We start from the raw sequence: 25,002 nt of genomic DNA on the forward strand, positions 1-25,002 counted from the left end.
GAAAGCCCTATATGACTTAATCTGACAGAGCTCCATGTATTTGTTGAAAATAAGTGACTATCCTTGTTTAATATGATTACATTTAAAGATTGTGAGTTAACTTTGATGAATTTGAACAGTCGGATGAAATAAGTAAAATATTTTTTTTCCTGTTGCTTTTTCCAAGGGCAATGATTGATGTAAGAAAATTGATTTTTTAATATATCCTTTAACCAGCACACTCGGAATTATCTATAAAGTAAATTTGTACAGTTTGAACAAGGTTCTATTGCAACAGTTAATGAAATTCTATTACAGCTTTTTTTGTATTCTACTTTGTACAAATGTAAATCATTACTCATTTTGAGCTTTAATTGAGGATCTATTTTGAAATTTATTCCTACACATGACATAAAAAGACTCCTATCCCCTGTCAAAAAAGTTTTCTTGTCTTTTGGAGGGTGAAAAATAGCCACTAGGATATTAAGTTGCATTTGGTCAAGAATGCATTTTGACTGAAGTTCAATGTTGAAATAATTTTAAATGTTGTGAGAAAAATAACAGAAGTTCACCCAATTCTTGAAGTGGGCTCCATAAACATTTGCCATAGAGCAAGTTTGTACTGAACTGGAAGTCCAAACTGCATTGGACCAGATATTAGGCTTCACCTGAAAAAATAAAATGATCATTTGAAGTATGATGAATTAAGACTGATGATTTTCCTATATCTGATGTACACCACAATAGGGTCAACAAACCTTTGTCACATCAATAATCAATATTTTTGAATGCACATATTATTCATGATGGCAAGCAGAATATACAAAGAATGAAAAGATCCCCTTGATAAATTAATGTAAACCGGACTTAAGGTATGAAAATATGTCATGTGACTGAGCACCAGGCAAAAGCACAGCTGAGAGGATGAACAGCAGAGCTAAATATCAAATAGGATCAGAACGTTGTCATAAAATGAAAGGAAAATTATAAAGAAAAACTATAGGAAATATCTTTTACAACAGGAGGGGACATATTATGGTTAATAGCACAAATGCTAAAATTAATGTATCAATAATAATTTCTACTTTCACTCCAATCTCACTAAATAAGTTTAATTGACAAGATTATAAGTATGAAACAAATTGTGTAATATTTGCAATGTGACAGCAATGCTGTGCAATATAAAAGCAAGAGATGCAAAATATGAAATACACATCAATATTATCATGTCAATGCCCATTATAGACCTGCACAATCATATTATTAAACATGGCTCCACATCCATTTGCAGGTTTATGAAAAACTAAGCTTTCGAAAACCCAGTTGCTGAAGAATGCCATAGGAGACAGGAGATATAGAAATGGATGCTGATTAAAGAATACACATGAGGTGATCTTGAGAGAACCCAGTGGCAATGTGGTAGAACTAGATAGAATTAGGATTGACAGCCTTGCACGAGTTGTTGAACAGATGGAGTAAGGAGTCACACTGCTCTGATTGGTTCAAACTGTTAGGTTCACCTTAACTCCTGCTGTATCCAATTCAAACTTAGATGAGTCCTCTGCTCAATCCTATTATTCTGGGATCAATGCCTACCTTGCCTTGCTCAATGTGATTGGTTCAGCTGTAATAGACTGTGCTTGGTTCAAACCCTACTCTGCGCAGCTTTAACTCCTATTAAGATTAACTTGACTAATATGTGGCTCTACACCTTCTGTGTCAAGCTCCATGCATACAGGTTCTGGCACCAAACCTGCTGTGTCCATCTCAGTGCCTATTCTGGCAGAGGAATTTCTACAGTACCTGGTCCAACTCTTGCTGTGGCTGACCAAAGACTGCGGTGTCTAGGTTCATTCTTGTCTGCCCCACTCAATGACTGCTGTGGTAGCACAAGACCTATTCTGCTCGAGCAAACTCCAGTGGTGCCCCACTATGCCTAATGTGCTCTAATCAGCTATTCTTGTACCCAGATAGGATGTCCCTCGTTCGGCTCCTTTTGTGGCCTATTTCAATACCTACTCCACTCTGCACAATTACCTTCTGTCAACAGTTCAATTCCTGGTGTGTCTGGTGTAACTCCTCCTGTGTCCAAGTCAATCCCTGATGTAAACTCCTCAGATTGTATTCTACTGCAGTCAACTCCTACAATCCTTTGCTTAACTTTTTTGGCACCCAGTTCAACTCCTATAATGCCCATCTCAAGTCTAGCTCTGTGCCTGTTTCACCCTAATCAATTCCTGTTCTTGCCCACTCGGCTTGTGTAGTGATTATCTTAATCCCAGTGGTGCTCAGATCAACCCCTGCTATATGATGAATTGTTACTATGGTCCTCTCAATGCTTGTTGTGGGCTGTTGAACTCCAGCTGTTATTAGGTCAACTCCAACAGCAACCAGTTCAAATCTTGCATTAACAGATCTCCTGCTGTGCCTGGCTTAACTCCCACAGAATTTGACAATTCCTGCTGTGATAACTTTTCTCCCACTGTATTGGGGCCAATAGTTGCTGAGTTCAGACAATTCCATTTATGCCTCATTCAACTACTCAAGACAAGTGTGAATCCTACTGACCAACTCTATTCCTATCTTTCTCTTCTTTGGCTTGGCTTCGTGGACGAAGATTTATGGAGGGGGTAAATGTCCACGTTAGCTGCAGGCTCGTTTGTGGCTGACAAGTCCGACGCGGGACAGGCAGACACGGTTGCAGGGGAAAATTGGTTGGTTGGGTTAATGTTATTGGACTCATACCGATTGAGAAAGATTTTTAGATTCAAAAGCTTTTGGATTTAAAGGACTGGAGCTGCACATGGAGCTATTCTGCTTCCACCCCTGTTAATACAGCCAGGACCATTGTAATATTGGGTGTTGCATATATCAGGCATACGTGGAATGGGTAATACCATAATCTTGGAAGGTGTTAACTGACCTATACTCTAGATGAATCAGATTTAATGTCATAAGATAATTCATGGAATGTTTCCAAGGTTCTTTACCAGATCTTTAACATTTATGCTAAAGAACCATCGAGGGAAAGGTTTACTTTGGATTGCAATGAAAAATGGTTGATTCCTGTCATGACTCTCTCAATTCTATTATTTATTTGTCCCAATTATATTATTTATTTGTCCCACATTATGCATTTCTCATAATAAAATTCCTTATAGGAGACTAATAACATGATACATTTTCAAGCATCAATTGGGTCAATGAAAAAAGCATCATTACTATCATTGTCACCTGGTTCTTACCCTTCCTTAATCCCTGTGCACTATTTTCAAAAACAGTTTTTTAAATTCCCTTGTGAATTTTCCAGTAATATTCAGTGTCATGTAACAGTTCCTGTTACATTGGCAGCCTATTATATTCTGTACGCATTTCCATTGGCTGTGAGACGATTGCGTGGAAATTGATGAATGCCAAAGTGCAGTTCACATACACAGCAAATGGAGACTTGTGTTACAAGATCAAACCAGCAACCACAAAGAAGGCATATCACACAGGGGTAAAGATGAACAATGACTTTATTAACAAAAATTCACCTTCACAGTTTAATTCAAAAGCCCCCCTTTTATAACAATGCCCACTGGTTACTATGCAAATTTCTATAACAGTATGAAAGTAATAAATTCCCCAGCCTAAATATAACATATGTAATTAAAGTCTAAGTTATATTTCCAACCAGCCCACAGAAAAACTTAGACACAAAACACACACAAGACTCACAAAACTTCAATCTCAACCGAACCAAAGATCATAAACAAAATTCAATTTGTTTGGTAAACAGAAGCCAAAAGATCTATGAGAGAAAGAGAGAGAGAGAACACAAAATTCAAAGTTGTCTTGTGTTGCTTGCAGAGAGAGGAACAACTGGCTTGGGCTGGATTCTTCTGGCTGCCTTCGGAATATTTGAAATCCAAACATTCTAAACTGTCTTCCAGACAATGACTCATGTTTTGGGCCTTCTTCCACTCCACAGCACCCCCAGTGGTGGTTTATCATCCAAGTCCAGAAATTTTTACATTTTCTGCACATGCTCAGTTCATCTTCCCCTCTCTCTGTAGTCCACCTTCACCTTGGCTTTCTAAGGCAAACTGTCACTTTTCAACACAAAACCGCACAACACATAGATCAATACACAACACAGAACTCTGTAACACTTGTCACAGAGATACAGTATGGAAACAAGCCCCTCAGTCCACAGCATACATGCAGCACCCATTTACATTAATCCTAACTTAATCCCATTCTTTTTTTATTTTCTGCACATTTTCCTATTCCTGACAGGTTCTATCACTCACTGATATACAGTGAGTGGTTAATTACAGTGGCTAATTAATCGACCCACAGATGTCTGGGATTGTAGGAAGAAAGCAGAACATAAGGAGAAATCCAAAATGATTAGAGAGAGAATGTGAAAACTCCACACAAACACAATCTGTGGTCAGAATTGAACCTAAGTCTCTTATCCTGTGTGGCAGCAGTTCTACAAGCTGGCTTGAAATTAATCTACCAAACACCATTTATTTTGTTGCAGTTCTGTCATTGGAATTGCCCTTGTAGGGCTCTTTCAGTCAACCTATACTGTGGACCTTGGATGAATAATGGCAAACATAGATAGCTGTGCATGCAATGTGTTTATTTGTCACCTGATCTAAAGCAGGCTCCATTCTCCACATTATGCCCAGAGTTGTGTGAAGCCATTTGGTTTTGAGGCAATGCAATATTTAAGGGGGAACAGCATAAAGAAAATTGGACAAATAGTTGCCCTTCCATATGGATGGTCCATCAGTTTTCAAGGCTGCCATGATACCAAGGTATTAAGGCTTGGAATTTTCTTCATAAACAGCTCAATTTCTTGATTTCTATTCACCTTCAGAACACGCCTTAGAACCAAACACCTTAACCAGGGTTGTAATCATGAGAACAGATGTTCTTTTGAGATTTATTGAAAAATTCATTTTGCCAATCCTCATTTGATGTGCTTAGGGATATTTTGATACAATGAAAGTGGTAAATAAATGCAATTTGTTATTGTTGCTTGAATAAATTTTTGGCATTGAGAATCGATTGCTATTCTTGGAGTGATTAAAGTTATAATGATGGTTGCATGAAACATCAACTGAGCTGCCAGGCAAAATATTAGTTGTGTATCTTGTTTGTGTGGGAATGAATGTAAAGGGGTTGGAGGAAGCATATAAAATCTATTTTGATCCAGTTTGTAATTTTGGAACATAGTCTCGTAATGTTTTCTTCATCTCACAATTTGTTTGAATTAGCAATATGTGTTTATGTTTTCCTCTTCCCTCCACAGGAGGTTAGATTTTTATTTCTGAGTTTTGACCTGCATTGTTTGGTTTTGGTGCTTGGCTCATCATTCAAGTAAGAAAGTAGTTTAGATATGAGCTATGCTGGCACAGCATCTGTGCAATGACATACATGTGTTAGTTCCAGACCATCCCAGGCATTCTCATGTGAATGCATAACACAGCTAGATTGTATTACAGTCCTCTTAAACATGAATCCCTTTGAAGATGTGAGTATTTTCAGATGTGTGTCTCATAGATGTATATGGCTAGCATCTAAAAGATTGAGAGAGAACTTCATGTGGGCCAGCAATAAATGTCCAACGGCTAGTCTAGAAACTTTTTGTAACATGCGTATGTTGGTCTGGTACCTGTGAATAATGCCAGTGGGAGACTCACTAAGTCTCTTTCTAACAATGCATGCTCTTCAGCTTCTGCTCTCCAGTCTTGAAGGGACAAATGGTATCTTATTTTGATTTCTCTCACATGATCAAACACAATCTGTGTAGTTGTTGACATCTTATTTCAGCTTATGTTGCTTTTATAAATGCTGAAGTAAGCTGTTGAAACACTTTCAGGTATTTTATAATGAAGCAATGTTTTCATGCCCATACCACAGGTTTGAATTTGGCTGCAACCTAAATACATTTAGTTAGGCCTTAAGGATCTCAATCTTGCTTGTCTCACTAATGAGCTCCAACCTCAGACACAATATGGAGTAGGATAAATCTGATTATTCACAATGTATCAACTATTGAAATTTCCATGCTGCTGGAAGTTGAGGAAAATTGGGGAAAAGCTTGCACTTTGCATTGGCCCCAGACTCTTTGGAAATATAACCTTTGCCCCACAAAGTGCAGTAACTAAAGCCCAAATGGAAATCTGAAAAATGTAAACAAAACCAAATTCATCCCACAGTCCTAAAAAATAAGGGCTATTTGCACACTTAAGAATTTCAATGTGTCTGGCTAAACCTTTCATGTTTTACTTTCAGTCAGGGGGAGGAAGGTATTAACTCCATCCACCTGGCAGAAACTAGGCTGGTGGGCAGTTAAAATGCCCTAGGTTATATACCTGCTGGAAAGCCATCTGGTTCCCACTGTAACTAATTTTAATGGGTACATCTGGATGGGCAGCTAGGCCAAATTAAAGATTGCAGAACACATATGTTTATCAGAATAAATAAATCATACATCCTGAAGAGCTATTCTAACATCACCTAGAGCAATAGAGCTGCAAGAGACTTCTCATCAAGTAAAGGCTAATGTGATAGGGATGAGAAGACTGACCAAGTCCAGCAGGTATGTTTGTTTAAAACTCTGAGCAAGGTGGAGCCGGCATTCTCTCTGTGGCTTCATGGGGATGGGTTAAGCCTCTCTGTATTGAAGTTTCACTTTCCACTGCCACATCCCTGCACTGCCTCAGAATCTCCATTCTCCTACTTACCTCTGTCATGATGGATGGTTTAATTTTCTATATTCGTTTCCAAACCATGTGGAGTGAGAAGCAACTGCTCATGGAATAAAATGGGATGAAGGAGTCTGGGATTTAAATTGGCCAAGCCTTATACTGCTGGAACGATGCAGAAAATTAAAAGAATTAATTAATCAATCCACTTTCCTGGTTCCATGTTATTTTCATATATATCTTTATATTTTTGGATACTACTGGTTATTTATCAAAAATAGTCTACATTGAAAAACCTGTGACAGGATTGGTTGAAATCACCACTGTGGCATCTGTGTGGAGAAAAGAATTCTGTGTTCAGACAATGGACCCTCTCCTTCAAGTTGTGTGGACACTACAATAGTACAAAATGGCATAGATGGAGCAGACCTGACGTGTATCTGCTGCAGCAAAAATGAGTTCCTCCACAACCTCATAGGCCAGCACATCCCTTACTCCACAGTAGGATTACTGAGCATTGCAGCATCATGTAGGAACAGCATCATAAAGACAAAGCTCCAACCTGCTAACAGTGCAATATAGGTCTTCATGTATTGAGGGAGATGACAATATACAGGTATCGGGTTAGCTGTGCAGTACATTGTTCCATAAAATAGCAACACAGGTTTGCAGGGTGCTATGACATGCTTTCCTTCATCGGTTCAGAAGTTGGGAGGTCATGCTACAATTGTATAAGGCTTTGGTGAGACCATGCTTGGAGAATTATGCACACTTCTGGTCACGACTTATAGGAAAGATTTCATTAAGTTGGAAAGAGTGCAGAAAAGATTCATAAATATGGTACTGGAACTGGTGGGATTGAATTATAAGGAAAGGCTGGATACGCCAAGCTTTCTCCTTGAAGTATAGGAGACTAAGGGAGGACCTTGTATAGGTATATAAAATCATGAGAGGTGTAGATAAGGTAATTAGTCATACTATTTTTTTCCAGGTGAAGTGTGTCTAAAATTAAATTTAGGGTGAGATGTGAAAGTTTTAAAATGGATCTGAGGGGTTCCTTCCTTACACAGAGTGGTGAGTATATGGAACGAGCTGCCAGAGGAAGTGATAGAGGCAGGTACAATTATAACATTTAAAAGGCACTTAGGCAGGTACAAGGATAGGAAATGCTTGAGAGGCTTCCAGGGGAATCAATCAATGTGTTGAAGCCCCAGAACATCACTCACAATTACTGCTGAGAATAAGGCCCTTAAAAATCATCCCATTTACTCACCACAACAGCTCCTTGTGCTACATGCAGAACATTTTGACACTCTGCACCCTGGGGTGACCAGCTGTCTTGTGTTGGTGCCTCAGCTGCTGGAGTTGAAACTCAAGTCTCTGAATTTACCTGCTCTATTGCACATCAAGCCCTGATGACTGTGACACTGTGAGGCAGCCGAAAAGGATGTAAAGCTGTAAAATTCTAGGAGTGCGGTTTTAATTGCCACAGGATGAATAGTCACGATTATGGTCAGCAGAATGCTGGGATGAAGTAGAATATCGAACATTGTAGCACAGCATAGACCCCTTGGCCCAAAATGTTGTGATGACCCATATATATCTACCAAAAAAAATGAAATCTTCCCTACCTCATAACTCTCTATTTGTTCTTTCATCCATGTACCTGTCTAGGAATCTCTTACCTGCCCCTATTATTCCAAATTCTACTATCAGCCTTAGCAATGTCTTCTAGGTGCCCACAACTCTCTGTGTAAAAAAATTACCCCTGGCATCTCCCCTAAATTTTGTTCCCTTCACTTTGTACAGATGTACTTTAATGTTTGCTATTCCTGCTCTGGGAAAAGATGCTGACCATACTGTCTACCTTATCTCATAATCTTGTAGACCTCTATTAAGTCACCTCTCATCCTTCTTCATTCCAAAGAGAAAAGTCCTAGCTCTGACAACCTTGCCTCATAAGACATATTTTCCAAACCAGCCAACATCCTGGTCAATCTCCTCTGCACCCTCTCCATAGTTTCTACATCCTTCCTATAATGACATGACCAGAATTGAACACAATATTCTAAGTGGGGTTTAAATAGCGACACCTGAACTTAATCCCCTGACTAATGAAGCCCATCATACCATAGGTCTCCTTAAATATCCTATCAACCTGCATGGCAACCTTGGAGGATCTATGGATTTGAACCCCAAGATCCCTCTATTCTTCCACACTTCTAACTACCTTACCATTAACCATGTATTCCACCTTTAAGTTTGACATTTCAAAATTCATCATCTCATATTTATCCAGATTGAACTCCATCTGCCACTTTTATGCTCAACTCTGTATCCTGTCTATATCCTGTTGTAATCTATAACAATCTTCAACACTATCCACATCTCCAACCTTGTTATAATTCATAAATTTACTAATCCATTCCTCTACTTCTTGTTCCAGGTCATTTATAACAAACACAAAGAGTAGGGGTCACAGAACAAATCTTTGTGGAATTCCACTAGCCACTGACTTCCAGGGAGAATATTTTCTGTCCACAGTTACTCTCTGATTTCTACAGGCAAGTTCCATGGATCCCATGCCTCATGACTTTCTGAACGAGTCTCCCATGGGGGACCTTGTCAAATGCCTTAGTAAAATCCATATACACCAAATCTACTGCTCGATATTCATCAATTTCTTTTGTTACTTCCTTAGAAAAATCAATTAGGCTCGTGAGGCATGACCGTTCCCTCAGAAAGCCATCCTGACTATCCCTAAGATGACTCTACTTGTCTAAATGCTCATAAATCCTGACCTTAAAAATCCTCTCCAATAGTTTGCCCACCACGGATGTAAGACTCACTGGTCTATAATTTCCAAGATTTTCCCTCTTGCCTTTTTTTAAACAATGGGGCCTCCATCGTCTTCTTTTGAAGAACAAAAGAAAATTGTACAGTTATGGAGTGTAGTCACGAAATACATGTTTTTCCACACTTTAACATTTCTTAACTGTTTCCCTGGACTACTAGCAAATCCAGGAAATTGCTGAGATTAATCAATGGTAACGTGTAAATGAACTCTCAGATTTTCCCCAGAAAAGCAACTTAGACTTTTTGATGGAATAATGAATAAAAACATTGAATGAAGACAGCAAGGAAGTTCTTTGCTCATGAGATATTCTTTTCTCAACTTCAAATAATTTATTTGGACTCATTGCTACTGTTGCTTGAAGGATTTTGGTTTGCCTGTATTCTTTCAAAATAATTGATAGAGCACAACAAACTTGTGATATTTCTGAGACTTTTGGTGATGTTTGTTCTTCAGCAGCCACAATTTGCACCTGACCTTGTTCTGACTGCTTGATTTCCAGACTTATTTTGACTGGAAAAGTTTGATTTTCATGCAGCGACAGTCCTTTGTTTCATGCAGACATTGCTGATGTGGTGCTTCAACTGTGGAAATGCTCATCGGAATTTTCATTTTGATCTATCATACCAAAGTCCTGAACAGAATTCTTGTTTGACACTCACCTCTACTGAAGGTTATTTTGACAAGATCTGATGGATTTTTTTTTTGCCAATTTATGATATCCCCAATTTTAGATAACTACTGACATTCTATAAGAACATCCAGTGTCATACTATATAAATTCCTCATTCTGACTTTCAGGGATCATATGGACTGATTGCCACAGATTGGTGTTGTTTCAGGAAGTTCTATGAATTGAACATGTTAAAAGTATTGTGGTGCTTCATTTTAGGGCTTTTGTAGTATCTATCAGAATCTGTTTTGAGAAGCATTGACCTAATTCAGCCTCTAATTAAATAACCGTCTCACACATCCTCAACTGCAGCATCAAACTCTGCTGAGACCCAAGATTCAATCACAATGAGGGTTCTGTTTTGTCTTCATATACTGTAAATGATCTCAATGGTCTGGGTATTTCCAGCAATGAAATATCAGTTTATACCCCTGCAATAAATATTCCAAAATATTTGTGCATATTTATCTTGTATTATATTTTAATGTTTTTCATCAGATGCAAGGATCGACAATGAGATAGACAACAGACTCGCCAAGGCAAATAGCGCCTTTGGAAGACTACACAAAAGAGTCTGGAAAAACAACCAACTGAAAAACCTCACAAAGATAAGCGTATACAGAGCCGTTGTCATACCCACACTCCTGTTCGGCTCCGAATCATGGGTCCTCTACCGGCACCACCTACGGCTCCTAGAACGCTTCCACCAGCGTTGTCTCCGCTCCATCCTCAACATCCATTGGAGCGCTCACACCCCTAACGTCGAGGTACTCGAGATGGCAGAGGTCGACAGCATCGAGTCCACGCTGCTGAAGATCCAGCTGCGCTGGATGGGTCACGTCTCCAGAATGGAGGACCATCGCCTTCCCAAGATCGTATTATATGGCGAGCTCTCCACTGGCCACCGTGACAGAGGTGCACCAAAGAAAAGGTACAAGGACTGCCTAAAGAAATCTCTTGGTGCCTGCCACATTGACCACCGCCAGTGGGCTGATAACGCCTCAAACCGTGCATCTTGGCGCCTCACAGTTTGGCGGGCAGCAGCCTCCTTTGAAGAAGACCGCAGAGCCCACCTCACTGACAAAAGGCAAAGGAGGAAAAACCCAACACCCAATCCCAACCAACCAATTTTCCCTTGCAACCGCTGCAATCGTGTCTGCCTGTCCCGCATCGGACTGGTCAGCCACAAACGAGCCTGCAGCTGACGTGGACTTTTTACCCCCTCCATAAATCTTCGTCCGCGAAGCCAAGCCAAAGAAAGAAGAAAAGAAGAAGATATTTTAATGTACATATGTGATTATTATATGCCACCTATAATGTCTGCACCATGGTCCAGAGAACAGTGTTTTATCTCATTGTACAGTATATGCAGTCAGATGTTAAATAAACTTGAACAAATTCTTTCAGGCTGGTACTTCAGTGCACACTGCCCTCCTGATGAGCATCAACTTGTTGGAATTGCCAAGCGCTGAAATCAACTTGTGCAGGTTAAACCTGGTGTATAATCTGCAAGCAAATCCAGTTCATAAGGAATTGTACTGCTGTGAGGTTGTATGTCATTTTTTGTCATTGTTTGTGTTTTCTGAAATGTTCCTTTTTAAGAATCCATAAGTGGTATTGGAAGATTTAATTTTTAACATTTTTAATTATTTAATTTGATTACTAGCAGCTACAATGGGTATTGCTTGTGTTATGGTGCTTGCATTTATTTTCATGCTATTGGGTTTGATAACACTCTTTGAAAATTAGATAAAATCTAAAAAATACTGGTATACCCTGCTTTACAAATACTCACTTTATGCAAAGTTGCTTTTATGAAGAAACCTGCTTTCGCTTTTATGAAAGGGTTTTTGCTTTTACGAAAAGCTGTCACAGGGCAGCCGGCGAGACTGTCAACATGCGGCCGGTGGGGCAGTCATAGGGCAGCCAGTGGGGTTGTCAGTGAGCGGCCGGTGGGGTGGTCCCAGGGCGGATGGTGAGGCTGTCAGTGCGCTGTTGGCAGGGCAGTCACTGGGTGGCAGGTGCGGTGGTCAGTGTGCGGTCAGCAGAGCTGTCATAGGGCAGCCGATGGCGCTGTTACATGGTGGCTGGCAGGGCTGTCAGCGCGTGGCCAGCGGGGCTGTCACAGGGCGGCCGATGGGTCTGTCAAAATTTGCTGTCTTCCCGATTCTGGTAACTACACTGTACATACATTATTTCTCCTTTATATAGGCTGTGTATTTATTATATTATTCCTGCTTTTACTATATGTTAATGTTATGTTAGGTTTTATGTGTCATTTGGTATGATTTGATGGGTTATTTTTGGATCTGGAAACACTCAAAAATTTTCCCAGATAAATTAATGGTAATTGCTTCTTCGCTTTACACCATTTTGGTTTACAAATGGTTTCATAGTTATGCTCTACTTTCGAATAGCATGGGTACAGGTATAACCCTCTTTACGAATACACAGATTCGCTTTAGCGAAGAAACCTGTCCTCGCAGTCCGAAAGAAATTTGAATGGGTTTTCACTTTTATGAAAATAACCTTCAATAGTAGTGAATGTGTCTTTGTTTTACGCCATTTCGGCTTACAAATGTTTTCATAGGAAAGCTCTACTTTCTTAAAGTGGTGTATAGGTACACTTATACATAATTAGTCTATGAATAATGTAATAGTGGAGTTAAATTTACTGAAAAAAACATAGATGTTGAAAGTAAATATGCATCCAAAAATCATGTTTACTATGGTTCTCTTTCAGAATGTACATCTGTAAATTTACTTGATTTCGATGAGGCATTGCTTCAAAACACATTACATTTCTTTTGAAACTATTGTAAAAATGTACAGATTATTTTTATCTCCAAGTTTAGAGCAACCAATATATGGAAAAGGCACTGACTCTTGTGATAAGGCCAACATTTAGGGACTGTCCTTGTGCTTTGTAATTGCTCATTGCAAAACTATGATGGACAGGGACCTGAAGCTGCTTTAATTGAAAAGTTTGATCAGATGGGATAATCAGTATCTGAGGGATGAAGACATTCTCCACAACAATATTGCTGGTCATTATTTGTGGCCTCAATGTGATGGTAATTTTTTTATTGATAATCTAGTGCCATTGCACAGTATTGGTTGATCCAAAGTCTTGATTAGCATGAAGCTCCTTCATTTCGTTCAAGATTATCTGATGGCACATCATGTAGTGTCAGAAAGTATACAAATTCAAAATGTAGATCCTCATCAATATCACTGTCAATAAATTTACATTGCTCAGATCATCCAGGATGTCTGCATTGTGTCATTGTTTGGTACTTAAATTTTTCTCATGCCACCTTTAGTAATTCAAATAGTGTTAAGTGCCATTTGAGAATACAACTTGCATCAGATCATGAAGAGATGCAACAATTTGGCCCACTTTTTTTTAACCAGAATCACTCATGTCAAGTCTTTTTGTTTAATTTCTCCATTTCCTGATTTCAATAAATTTAAAGCAAGCTCTCATGCAGATGGATTACCCATCAAATTAACTTCTACATTGGTTTTCAAGTGTCATCTTTCAACATTTTCCCTAATTTATGATGATTTAATTGAGGTATTCAATTCATCTGGTTTCGTACTTCATGGAATTAATGTAAATACTGGTAGCATTTGATAACAATTTCCAGCTCACATTGAAGTAACACCTCCAATTAATTTATATCTTAGTTTAAGACCTTGCAAATTTCAATCTAATGCTTCAATGGCTGCTTTGCGGATAGTGTTGTACATAATGGATAATCTTTTATAATTGGTTCCATTTCAGGTCCCTGTCCAATGTTAAATGTTGCAGTCTCCACATTTGTAAAATTTAAAGGAAGTTTAAAAGGAGAATGTGCAATTTATGCACCTCCCCACCCCACCCCCACCCTCACCAGCCCCTGGTCAAAGTGCTCGAACAATGTCTGATGATGCCACAGCCCCGGAAACCATGTTTTGTTTTCAAACTTTACCCAGAAATAGATCCTGTTCCACCTGAATCATCCAGTTGTGGTATGCAAATGATTATTATGGCCTCTAATAAAATCTAAAGGATTTCTTTGGTATCTCACTAAACTTGTTTCTTTCTTTTGGCGATATTTATCCAACCAGTTTAAATCATAGCTGGTCTCCCGCAGAATCTCAGTTCATAAATTTTCATTTTATCTTTGCAGTTCAGGTAGGCCAAAAACTTAGGTCAGTTTGACCCAAATATTTAGTATCTTAAAAAAGATCTGAAAAATTGTCATCAATTTTCAATCAGGAAAATTAAAATTAGCCTCCTTTTGAGCTTCTTATAGAAAAAGTAAGGATGGAGTTCATATCCTTATGCTAAACATGAAATTCAACAAAGCTTTATATTTTGAAGTACTTTTTTCACTGAGCTATGCATGCAACATGTGGATAGTCTATTGTATTATATATCTTTACATTTAATTTATCATAGTTATTGTACTTTTCTATATGTCAGACTTATTCAGAAAAAAGATCAACAGCTCTGACAGATGACTGAAACACGAAACATGGCTTTTATGCCTGACAGAGTTCTCCTGAGCAGATTTGTGGGTGAGACTACTTACTGACATACCCTGATTACATGGCACTAGGCCCTGGCTTCAAGCTGAGCCTTGCCTAATACGGTTCAGGTGGCTTTTGTCTAGTAGCAGCTTCTTTATTAATGTGCTAAGTGCAGGACAATTGTGTAACCCACCATGAGTGAGAGCAGTGAGTTGTACTCCATAAAATCTAAACCGTTGTGTTATTCCACATTACATGATAGACTACCACTATTATACAGGTTAAAAGGCAAGTGATTCCTGTTAGAAATTGGATTACATAACCTTTTTTTAGACATTAATCACATAAAATTAAATTTTACCCAGGGTAGGTTGCACAAGCAATAACTTTCTTGTAAAATTGAATCAATTACAAAAGTAGGACCAAGCACTTCCATGCACAACCACTGAAAGGCAGTAGATTGTTTCCTCGAGTCAGATGCACACCAAATAATATAACTAAGTATGCACTGAATGTGGTAAACCACTAAACATATGTTTAGATGTGCTGTATATACATTTGGATGCGTTGTATATATGTTTGGATGTGCTAGGACCCGCCCCCTGCTGTCTGTGCCTCAGGCTCCTTCCACAGATCCCCGAGTAAAGGCAACTGTGCCACAGCCCCATCCTCAGTTCAGGGCAGTCCATGAGCATGGACGGATCTCCATTCTGTTGTGAATAAAAGCCTATCAGTTTCTCTACAGCATCCAGTCTTTAAAGTTATCCATGTCCATTTTCAACCTCATGAAAAATTAGAGCTCTAAACCCTGCATTGTGAACAGTCTCGCTCAACCCAGGAGCACTTCACTCCAGTCTGTGCTGCTCACTATGTTAACATGGAGACTGCTAATATACAGACACCTGAATGGGCATTGATAATCACTGAAGGTGCTTCAAACACACCCCAATATATATAGAAAGATTGTGGGAAAAACCTAACAGGTAATGTTCTCCCACATTTATGACTTGTGCATGACAATAAATTCTGATTCATTTAACCACTGACATGGTTATTTCTCAATAGAAACTCCTCTGGTGGTGCACCCTTACTGGGTTTATTGTTGCCATGGATGACCAGACAAGGAGGCTCAAGATATCTTGGGCAGGAAACAAAGCCATGCCTATACATTAAAACTCTCTTTCCTGCAAGTCTTCAGAGACACTGCTTCCTGCTAACAGCTCTCTCTTCAAGAATGGATTCAAAGGCTTGCATTACTGATATTTTGCAGTGTGATACCCTTGTACTTTTGCAAAGCTCTTTCCAAGGTGATAAAGATTGCATGGCCCCTCAATTTCCTTAACATATGTTCTTTCTAATTGTTCACAGAATCTCTGTCATGTCCTGCTTGCTGTTTACCACTGCATCATTGGTCACCCAGGCATTACTTATGCTTAAAAATTATTTGACCTACTTTGACTTCAATGAGGAGCAGGTGACATCTCAGGGGACTGTTATTTGCCCATATATTTGAATGCAACTGAACAAAGGATCCCATGAGGAATAATTCCAGAACTGGAAACAATATTGCACAGTAAATACAATGTGTAAGAGGAACGTAAGGGGGAATTTCTTCAGTTACAGGGCTGAAAGGCCTGTTTGTGTACTGTAGCCTTCTATACTTCTATAATTCTGGGCAGTACACATGACTTATTCATCCTGAAAAGGTCTGGACCACTAAAGATCTTCAGTGTTAAGCCTGGCCTGGAGAAATGGATCTTTGGAATAAATGGCTCCACTCCATTTTCCTAGCTGCTAACAGGTTCCTTCTTTTGAAGCAGTCCCTTGAGTTTGAGGGGCACTTGTTTTCACTGTAGTCCTGAGGATACTATGTATGGATATTTTAATGTGGGGTGACCATATCACATCAGCTGTGGCACATTATTGCAGAACTAGGTCTTATAGAATAACACAAGGTTCACGGTGAAAGGTTCTTTTTAAAGATAATATACATGATTTTAATTCAACTTTTGTCTGCTGTATGCCTAGTAGGAAATTGTTATGAGCATTGCCCAGCACCCCTAACAATGAGAAAGGGAAGCAGGAGAGTCCCTTCAGAGTCACCAGCCCCTTTTCCGCTGGCATCCCTGTTAATTGGCTGTGCAGTGTCCTGGGATAGGAAGCCATTTGTGCTCTTTCCACTGGGCCACCTTTAACTGCTTTTCCACTGAACAGACTCATCCCCGGTGATTGGAGTGTTCACTTCAGCTGGAAATGGGTGACTTTCTGCTGTCCTTTTTCCACTGGTTTAATTGGCACGTCGGCGTCAGCTAACACTGGGATATGAGTAGGAATGGAGGCCATCAAACCCCAGCGTGAAATTATGTCATTTGATGCCAGCGTGCTAACTGTTTTCTTTTTCCATTGGACTCTGTCCCAGTTAATTCCCCGTTAATTCCTGGAGAAATGCGCCAATGGAAAAGGGGCATCTTATTGTCCATAGATTTGTCTGCAACACTCCTGCAGCCTCACCAGCTGCAAAGATTCCTTTTTGATCCATCAGCACCCAAGTTCTATGTCCAAACCTCTGATATGATCAGGAAACCTTCAATGCCTGAGGCTTTTTGGGAGTCCTTTTGGGAGCACCCTCTCGAATCCCAGTTCCAATAAGATAATGAGTGTATTGTCATGCATAAAGGTACAATGTACATCCACCAATCAGTACTTTTTGGGGGAAAAAAAAACTAAAATAGCATACATTAAATAATCCCAGTATGGAAAAATATACAGTAATGTATAAAGGATAAACAGATAATAAATATTCAAAGTTACAGTTAATACAATCAAAAATGTGTTTCAATATGCAAACAGGTCTTTTTGTGGTCTAAGAGCAGTTCAGGGAGGTTCAAGCACCTGATATCCATTAGATAAAAACTATTCTTGAGCTTCTGTACCTTCTGTCTGAGGGGAGCAGCGACAAATGACCAAAGTGATGGCGATCCTTGTTATGTCTCTGGGTAACTTGGGAGGCTTATTAAATAACTTAGAGATGCAAGATTCAAATAACAGAAGAGACTTTACTTACTGATGTCTTCCACCATCTTAGGAAACTTCACACACACACAAACACACACACACACACACACACACACACACATACACACACACACACACACACACACACACACACACACACACACACACACAAATATAGATATATGCCTCAGAGTGGGGCACTACATTTACTACACTGAGAAGGGTGTATTCTTACACAGTTACAAAATAGTTCACATTATCCTAACTATATAGCATCCCTCTTTCTCATATAAAGAAAAATTTAATGTTCTTTATCACTTTCTTTCCAGTGCAACTTAAGTAACTAAATTTGTACACTAGTTTATTTAATCAACTATTTTTAAATAGTTCTTATCGATATCGCACTAGTGGCAGTATGTTCCTTCACCACCTTGTGGATTTGGCTGCGATCATTGGGCTCTGTGTTGCTGGTACACGTGTAGGTGATGTAGCTTGTTGTGCTTCATCTGACAATTGCTGGGTTGATGTCTCTTCATTTGATACCTCACTTGATATTGGTGTTGCAGGCTTTGCTGGTATTAAAGCTTTCAGCTTCATCACATCTTGTGTGGGCCGCATGTGAATTCTGTTCCTCCTCAGCTGATTGCCAGAGTCTGTCTCAACAATGTATGATCTTGGTGTCTCAGCTTCTCTGATGACCTTTACTGGGGTCCATATTTTCAACATCGGCTCTTGAATATCCATATGCTGCCCTCTGAAGAGTTCTGGCAATGTTTGTGCATGTTTGTTATAAAGCTGGCATCCTTCCTCTTGAGTGACAGCCAGTCTTCTTCTGGTTTCCTCCTGGTCTTCTGGAGGATGTTTTTTGCTTGACAGAATTGTTTTATATCTCCTGCCATTTAGAAGTTCTGCCGGGGACCTCATGTCAGCCCTTAAAGGTGTTGCTCGTAATGATAGAAGAGCTAGGTCTGGGTCTTCTTTTGTTTCACGTCACTTAACTAGTGTGCACTTCACAGTTTGCACTTGTCTTTCAATGAATCCATGACTTTTTGGGTAGTATGGAGATGATGTAGTGATAACAAACCCATACTCTGCAGCCAGGTTTCTGAATTTTAGTGACGTAAACTGTGTTCCATTGTCACATATTACTTGCTCGGGTATTCCTTGTTCAGCAAGGAGTGCTCTCATTTCTGAGGTGATAGTTGACGCTCTCAGGTCTTTCACCCTTTTGACAAATGGAAATTTAGAGTAGTAACAGGCTACTATTAAATACCAGCCTTGATACTCGGTGAACAAGCCTGCTCCCACTGTGTGCCATGACCTGGAAGGGTTCTTCTGTGGAAACCATTTCCTCTTTTTGTTGTGTGTTTCTATTGATGCTTTTGGATATCTTCATCTAGATCTCATAATTGACAGATCAACTGCAACTTCTGGCAGTTATCCAGACCTAGAATTGCTGGTCCGTCTGTATCTACCACGTAGAATGTACAGAGGATGTTCTTTCCCTTATGGCAACCATTGATCTTAGCTCTCCCTAGCTGCTTGATCATGGGTCCAACATAGGCCATTAATGTGACACTTGCTGTTTCCAATGCACTGGCTTTTGGATACCCTTTTATTATGTTCTCTGGGAACATTTGGCAGTAGGGTCTGAGTGGAAGGAAGTTGCTTTGAAATCCAGTATCCAGCTTCATCTTTAGGTTAAATATCATAGGCTTGTTCTGGATCGACCTCTGTATTTGGATCCTTGTGTGCAACTCACTTCCTTCTTTCAACTCACCCAACGTCTCATGAAGGTGTGTGGATTCTATGTCCAGTATCTGGGTGTCGGAGTCCTCATTGTTGTTTCTTTTTATGTGGTGGATCTTCTCCTTGTCTTTTTTTCTTCACTGTTATTACTGTTTCCTTCATACCAGACTTGCACATCTTTGCCCAGTGGTTTTGCTTTACAAAATGCTCTACATTCAAAGCTGTATGTGGGCATTTGTTTTGCTCATCAAAGGGGTGTTGCCTACTGCACCTCCTGCAGGTCTTGGGGGGTTTCCACTTTTCTGATTGTGTTCTTTATAGCATTAACTCTTCCTTCCCTTGGCTGTGGGTGGGTCTGCAATGATAGGGATTTCACTTGTGTCCTTGTGGCTTCAAAGGCTCTGGCTGTATCTATAGCTTCGGCCACTTCAAGCTATCCTTCCCTATAAGAGACTTTTGCACTTCGGGATGGGCACACCCCCAAATTAGTTGATCAACTAATCTTTCCTCTATAATCCTTAAATATGCATTTTGTAGCAACAATTTTTAGTCTAGTGAGGAAGTTATCAATAGTTTAATCAGTCTCTTGCATTAAGCCTTGAAATTCATTGTGTTTAATTCTATGATTAGACCTAGGTTCAAGGTGAGAAGCAAACTCTGCAAATATCTGCTCTGGATCATTTTTCACCTCTGTAAGCTCCCAGCAATTAAATAAGTCAAGGCCTCGCTCTTCTGTTCAGAGAAGTATATAACTGACCTTCTCCTCTGCTGTTGCATTTTTAAAATAGCTCTTGAATGCTAAATTGCACTTCTGCTGAAACTTTTTAAATGATTCACCAATGTCTTCAGCCTCACAGTCCATCACTGGATGCACTGCTGTTGCTCCAGCATTTTTTTTTCAGTAATGTTTTTTCTCATCTTCCCCTTTGTATTTCAGTGACTTACAATCAATCATGTGGCTTTATTCTTATTCTCTTATACCACTACCACCAAGTTATGTCTCTGGGTTACTTGGGAGGCTTTTTAAATAACTTAGAGATGCAAGATTCAAATAACAGAAGAAACTTTACTTACTGATGTCTTCCACCATCTCAGAAAACTGTTCTCACACACACACACACAAACACACACACATATATATATGCCTCACAGTGGTGCACTACAGTGACCACAATGAGAAGGGTGTATTCTTACATGGTTACAAAATAGTTCACATTATCCTGACTATATAACAATCCTTTATGAGACACTGTCTCAATGTCTTCAGTGGATGGGAGGTCAGAGCCTATCATGGACCTGGCCACGTTCATCACTTTCTGCATCCTTCAGAGTTCCTGCACTGTACTCGAATGAGCAAACCAGGCTATGATGCAAAAACTTTCCACAGTGCACCTGTATAGTATTTAATGACATACCAAATCTCTTTAGAAAGAGGAGATGTTGGTGTACTTTATTCACAGTTGCCTTGATGTGCAGGCTCTAGGTCCTCTGATCTGTGGACTCCCAAGTACTTCAAGGTACAAACCCTCTCCATTACCATCCCATCTGCACAGGCAAGTGCACGATGCCTCAGCTTTCCCTTCTTAAAATCCACAATAATCTCCTTGGTCTTGTTGCTTTGAGAGCAAGATTGCTTATTTGGCCTGGCACATCCAATCCGATTCTCATTCTCCATCCTGTATTCTAATTCATTATTTTTTGGTATTCTGCCATCAATAATGGTGATATCAGCAAATTTATAGATTGTATTGAAATCGAATTTGACTGTAAATGAGTATACAGAGTATAGAGCAGGGGGCTAATACACAGCCTTGAGGTATCCCTGTGTTGATTGACAATGAAGAGAAGGTGATGTTGCTGATCTACACTGATTGGTATCTGCTGATGAGGAAGTCAAGGATCCAGATGGACTGACTGGGACAAAGAGAATCCCAATCCCAAATCCCTTGGTTTGATATCCCGTGGTATACACATACATATGGGCATGGGCTATCATTTCCTCAGACCTGTCTATTTGCCAATTTCCCATTTTATACTCATATTCAAACACCCCCCTCCTCAATTTCCTCCTCTTCACTATTCCTTCTACTCAGCACCAACTTCTTTCCCCTCCACAAACTTTCTCTTTTGAACTGATGATTCTTTGCCATCTCCCAGACCGAGAACAGCTCTCCAGTACTACTAAAGTTGCCAGCAACTGAGATCCCAAACTTCTTCAGGTGAAGCTTCAACCTGATGCTGCCTGAAGTCAGCAGATTGGGGTGCACAACCGTTGCTATTTTTGTGCGGAGTGAGGGAGGATTGAAGGCAGCCAAATTGGCAATTAATTGGCAAATCACTGTGCTCAATCCGCCAGTCCATCTTCCGAACTTCAGGTGAGTATCAAAGCTGACCCTCTACCGTCTGGGGAGTTGAAATCCATACCCGAACTCTTCCCTTGTCACTTCTTTGTTGTCCATCTCTTTTGCACTCTCCTCATTTTCCTGATGATCTCCTGTAAAAGAATAATCTCTACCATAACATGGTTACACTCGATGTGCTCCTGATTTGGTCCTTCTCGTCCTTTTTCTGACCTATAAACTGTTTCATTATTTATCACTGCAAGCGACTAATTCATATCAACAACCGTATATGTCCTATATGCATCTGTATTGTACATCCTTGGCCTCTGCTATCAATAATAACTCTTATTTTAATTTGTTCAGGGTTGCAAACATCACTGGACAGTGCCATATTCATTTGATATTCCTTGTGTTGACTGTTCAGCTAAAAGTCAACCACATTGTTGGGCTCTGTGGTAAGATTCAGGCAGGGGAAGGATGCCAGATTTCCTTTGATGGTGCCGTCACTTCAAGGTCATCATTACTGATGCTAACCTTTTCTTCCAGAGTTAATTAAATACACAGTTAAAATCCCAGCTGCTATGCCCAGATTTGTTGATGAGTTTGTAGATGATCTTCCAAGCATATCAGATGCATACAATACCACAATGAGGCTCCTCTGAGGCCTTAATTCAAACTCTGATTACACACTTCCCAGCTATTGGATACAACTTGATGCCCCATTTTACATCTGAAAGACAAAGTATCCATGAGTGGGTTGCTTTGGGTGTTTACTCAGATTTGAATCAAATTCACACTTAATTGAAGACGGAGCAAAAAGTCCTTTAGCAAATTTCAATGAGGAAAATGAAGAGCTGCTGAAGGAGAAATTATTAATTTTGGATTACTATGCTTATAAAAATTAATCATTACCAATCTGGTGATTAGAATAATATCCTTCCAAGGACTTAGTCTTAATGAAGTGGGATAGTTATACAGCATTGAACAGTGCCACCTTATCATTCCATGAACCTGAGCCTGATCCTTTCTTCAGAAGCTGTCTTTGAGAAGTTTGCACATTCTCACTGTTTGGTTTGTGTAGTATGCTTTGTTTCACTTCCACATCCCAAAGATATGCAGGTAGACTACTGTAAATTAGTCTTCTGGATTCTTTTCTATTACTGTAGGTTAGTGGCAAAAGAATCAAATGGGGTGTTGCAATACAAAAGGGAACAAAAGGAAAGGGGGAATAAAATTGATGGAATTGGTCTTCTGGGAGCTGGCATGGACCTGATAGTTTGAAAGGCCTCCTTCTGCATCATCATGTCACTAATATAATAAACTAAATATCCATAGACTATATACCACCAAAATTATCTTTCCAAAAATAGATTTAACATTCCAGTGCAATATCCAATTACAGAACTAGAGTTCAATGAAATACACAAAAGTACAAGGTGGTAGTGGAAAGCTGTCATATTTTTCTTCATGGCAACATTTCACCCTGTGTGTGTGTGTGTGTGTGTGTGTGTGTGTGTGTGTGTGTGTGTGTGTGTGTGTGTGTGTCTGATGGAACCCTACAGTGTGAGCCAGACAGGTGCATATCATAGTGCGATACATACTGCACAGTCTTGCAAGCTAAAAGCAGCAGATGGTGGAAGAGGAAGAGCAGCAAGGAGGCATGGTGTGCAAACAACAAGAGCAGCTAGAAAATCAGGAGTTGGCCTCTTCATTATTCCTGAGGGAAGAATTGTCAGCAGAGGACAGACTAGAGGGCTTATCTACTGAAGGTATATGAGTGAAGCTGAGGAATGGGGTATGTATGACCACATTATTGGGGTTGTATTATAGGCCACCCAATAGTCAATAAGACTTAGAGGAGAAAGTCTGCAGAGAGATAACAGACAGTTGCAGGAAACTTAAAGTTGTGATAGTAGGTGATTTTAACTGTCCACATTTTTTTGAATATCTTATTTAACTTTTTTCCATACATGCAATTAAGAAACAATTATATAAAACATTAAGAATTTAAATTTGAGAGAGTTTCAATCCTTACATGATGGTTATAATCTCTCCCCTTCCCTCCCATACTCTTCCGCCCTGAACTCCCCACACCCAAAGAAATTTATGTATATAAAAAGGATATATAATAATAAAAAGTAAAGAAAAAGAAGAAGAAAAAATAACTTCATGGCTTGCTCGGAGGATCTCTTTCTAACACACTGGTTTCCACAAGGTTTATATGGTCAATTTAAGGAAGAGGATTAACACAGGTCTCAAGGGGCTGGAAAAACACCACTTCATATTTATATCTAAAATTTGCTCCAAAAAACCATATTTATTTCTCAAATTGTATGTGATTTTCTCCAAAGGAATACAGCTTTGAATTTTTGCATTGCATCTTCTCATACCCAAGTGTGAATCTGACTTCCAGGTCGCTGCAATACCATACCTTGCCACCGCTAATGCTTTTTTTTAATCAAATTTCATTTGGTATATCGATAGTTTCATCTTAGGTCTTGTTCCTTTTATATTTCCCAATAGAAATAGAACTGGGTTTTGTGGAAATACAATGCCTTTAACTTGTTCTTAAAAAAAAATTCCCTAAGTCTGCCAAAAGGCTTTACCTTGGGTCATGACCAAGTTGAATGCAAGAAAGTTCCTGACTTTTCACCACACCTAAAGCAATGATCTGATAAATCTGATTTAATTCTGTTCAAATTTTGTGCTGTCAAATACAGCTGATGTAAAAAAAATATATTAAACTAATCTATAGCTTACATTAATAGTATTTGCTATACAATCTCAACATTGATCTGACCATCTTTGCTCATCAGTTGTAATATTCGAATCCAGCTTCCACCCCTGTCCAGATTTATGGACTCTATGTTTAGCAGTTCCTGTTTGTTTTAAAAGATACATTGCAGAAATAAATTTCTTAATATTTCACCTCTAATAAAAATTTCCATCTCACTACAAGTAGGTAACAGCATCACTGGACCTAACTTATCCCTCAAATATCCTCTCATTTGAAAATAACAAAAAAGAGTATTATTGGTTACTCCATATTTATTCCTTAGTTGTTCAAATGACATCAATTGGCCTTGTTCATAACAATCTTCAATATTTTAATGCCTTTATGAAACCAAATAGTTTGAAATTGATTATCCTTTGAAAAAGGTACAA

This window comes from Narcine bancroftii, chromosome 2 (assembly GCF_036971445.1).
Source record: "Narcine bancroftii isolate sNarBan1 chromosome 2, sNarBan1.hap1, whole genome shotgun sequence".
NCBI classification, from domain to species: Eukaryota; Metazoa; Chordata; class Chondrichthyes; order Torpediniformes; family Narcinidae; genus Narcine; species Narcine bancroftii.